General features: G+C 50.2%; 1 pseudogene; it reads right to left on the bottom strand.

Moving 5' to 3' along the window:
• Nucleotides 1–1481: 1481 nt before the first annotated feature.
• LOC126542884 (U2 spliceosomal RNA) lies at nt 1482–1661 on the bottom strand (annotated as a pseudogene).
• Between the last annotated feature and the right edge of the window lie 1257 nt (nt 1662–2918).

Genomic DNA, 2918 nt, shown 5'->3' with positions numbered 1-2918 from the left:
TGTCACTCAAAAAATCTGATGCCTTGTATGTGCACAAAAATGCGTAATTTGCGAAGTTAATAGATTTAGTCGTTATAATAGTGCAAATGTAGATTATTGACAGCTTTATAAGCGATAAGAAACAATTAAAAAAGAAAGAAGCTTAATCAGAGAAGTTAACAAGTATTGCTGAATGGGCGAGTTTATTTGTGCTTCAAGTTGTCTACTTTTAGCGCAACTGAGTTTGAGTATGAAGGAGAAAGGGCAGGTAACAGGATGAGCGCTAACTTCCAACTGGTTTTATTTCATCACTCCATTGCACCATAGGTTCATGGAATAAACCCAGTTGGAAGTAAGCACTCATCCTGTCACTTGCCTTTTTCCTTCGTACTCAAATTGAGTTGCGCTAAAGCAAGACAAGAATTTGATCAGAGACTAATACAAGGATACACAGGGCTCCATAGTAAATGCATGGGGAAGCCTGTGGTATGGTGGGCCAAATGAAATTTGGGGGTACGCCGACTAAAAGGGGCCCGGAACTACTCTTTATCGAAGTCATGAAATGCATTTCAAGTTAAATTGGACTATTTCAGAAATACATTGCCGCAAAAATTTGTTCAGTACGTTCTGTAGGAGCGCAGTGATTGACAATCAAACACACCGTTCGCCGTGCTTCCGCTCCTTCTTCAATGATTTGCACCGTGAAGGCTACGGCGGAGCGGGGTGTGCCCACAACTGAACGTCACCGTGGCACGCAGTTCAAACTTGATTTTGAATGTTCACCATCATTTCCGATTTTGGCGCCTACGACTCGCCAAATGTAAGCAACTTTTAGCCAAATACGGTTGTCCTCAACGAGACGCAGTGCGCTCAGCCAGTGGGCTCATCCCGGTACACTGCGGTGGCCGCGGTATCTACGCTATGTAGCAGACCGCAGCTACATGTAACTGCAGCGTTTACTTTGTATGCGGCTCATATGCTACTGTCTGGCTGTGCTACGTGGTGCGGACCGGCTTTGTCTTGCACCAGCTTGACCGACAGATGGTAACCACATCCAACTTGCGCATTTTGAAGTGCTATCGATAGCTCATTACGAAACGAAGTCTGCTAAGGTGCCGAACCAGGAGCGGCCAAGAGTGTGCGCGCACTGGCAAGCGTGCGTGTGGTCTGACCTTAAGTTTTGAGTGGTTCGAAGACAGCTGTGTTCAAAACTAGTCGAAATTAGCGAGACCCGACGGCTTCGACACCGATAAACAGGGGGGGCAAAGTTTAATTCCTATGCAGGCCGCCGCGGCCGAGTTTAAGCAGGCCATGGTCGGCTTCTTCCAGTAGTACGTAATAATTATCGAAATTCGAAAACAGATTTTCGCTTAACCTGTTTATTAGACTGCGTCAATAAATGTACACAGTAACAGTAGGAAAAAGCGCACTGATCCAAACACCCTTTTTCAGCGAAGCTGTTTATGCCTAGGGTTCCGCAAATTTTGCTCCTACGTGTGCGAAAACCGTGGGCCGATGCCGCAGATGGTCCGATACCGGGCCGACCCGCGGCGGAGGTAAAGCAGGCTTCAAGCACTCCGCCAACTTGCAAAAATAGGTTTAATATATTGGGTTCAAATAGAACCCGTATCAGGTATTAAGCTGATAACAACAGATACCACACTTTGACCTGCGTCGGCCATGTCTACGTACGCGCCGCCTTCCCTTCGTCGGCGTTCTAAGCGGTTGCCTATCTCGTTTCCTACCACTCTGCCGTGGTGCCGGTCCCGTCGAAACGTCACGCGAGCCTAGTTTCCTCCGGTATACCTCGGGGCGGCGGTCCCGTCGTTCATGCGAATGTATACAAAAAAAAAAAAAAAGAACATGCGCAGCTTGCTCTGGTGGTGCAAAGCTGGAGTCAACACTAATTTAATTATGGGGTTTTACGTGCCAAAACCACTTTCTGGTTATGAGGCACGCCGTAGTGGAGGACTCCGGAAATTTCGACCACCTGGGGTTCTTTAACGTGCACCTAAATCTAAGTACACGGGTGTTTTCGCATTTCGCCCCCATCGAAATGCGGCCGCCGTGGCCGGGACTCGATCCCGCGACCTCGTGCTCAGCAGCCCAACACCATAGCCACTGAGCAACCACGGCGGGTGAGTCAACACCGGAGCTTGTGATCACCTAGCTTTTACGTGGCTTGCCTAAGTTCTCTGTAGGTTTTGCGAGGTTATGCTTCGTTGTGCTAAGTTGTTGGTAGGCTTGGCTATAAGTCGTTTCTAGGTTTTGCGAGGCTTTGGCAGGCTTGGCTAAGTTGTTTCTAGGTTTTGCGAGTCATATCACAAGAAGCCAACAAACACTGACACCAGTGTTTGTTGGCTTCTTGTGATATGACTAATAAAAATCGGGCCCCTCGGTTAACCCCTTTCTTCTAGGTTTTGCGAGGTTATGCTAAGTTGCTGTCTCGGCGGGCTTGACGCTGGAAGTTTTCGGGCAATCGCAGGCTAGGATCGCTTTCTCGGCCACGTCGAGCGTTCAGGCGCCGACTCTCGCGTCCCCTGGACTGAAACTCGGGATACTCGACTCGGCGTCGCCTCTTCTCAGTCGCAGCTTCGGCGCGGTGTTCCGGATCAGCTCGTCAGCTCGGCGGCGACGCATCGCTTCTCGCTTGGCAGTACGGCGCTCTTCCTGGTAAGCCGCGTCTTCTTCGGGCGTCCGGACTTTCTTCTGTCTTCCCATGGCAGCAGCACGTGCGCACGGAGTAGAAGAGACGAGAGGTGTGTCGCCGCATCGGCTGTTCCGAGCTTTTACTCGCCTGTGATGTCACGACTCCGCCCTACGCGCGTGGGGCGCGAGGAAGTTACGTGGCTCGGTGCTCTCGCACGTGGTTGCTGGGCAACGCGAGGCGGCGCACAGTTTGGCTGAGTTTTCTAGTAACGCTCCACGGTGAAATTAAA

Source organism: Dermacentor andersoni, chromosome 2 (genome assembly GCF_023375885.2).
Source record: "Dermacentor andersoni chromosome 2, qqDerAnde1_hic_scaffold, whole genome shotgun sequence".
Lineage (NCBI taxonomy): Eukaryota > Metazoa > Arthropoda > Arachnida > Ixodida > Ixodidae > Dermacentor > Dermacentor andersoni.
This window is presented reverse-complemented; position numbering and strand designations above follow the sequence as displayed.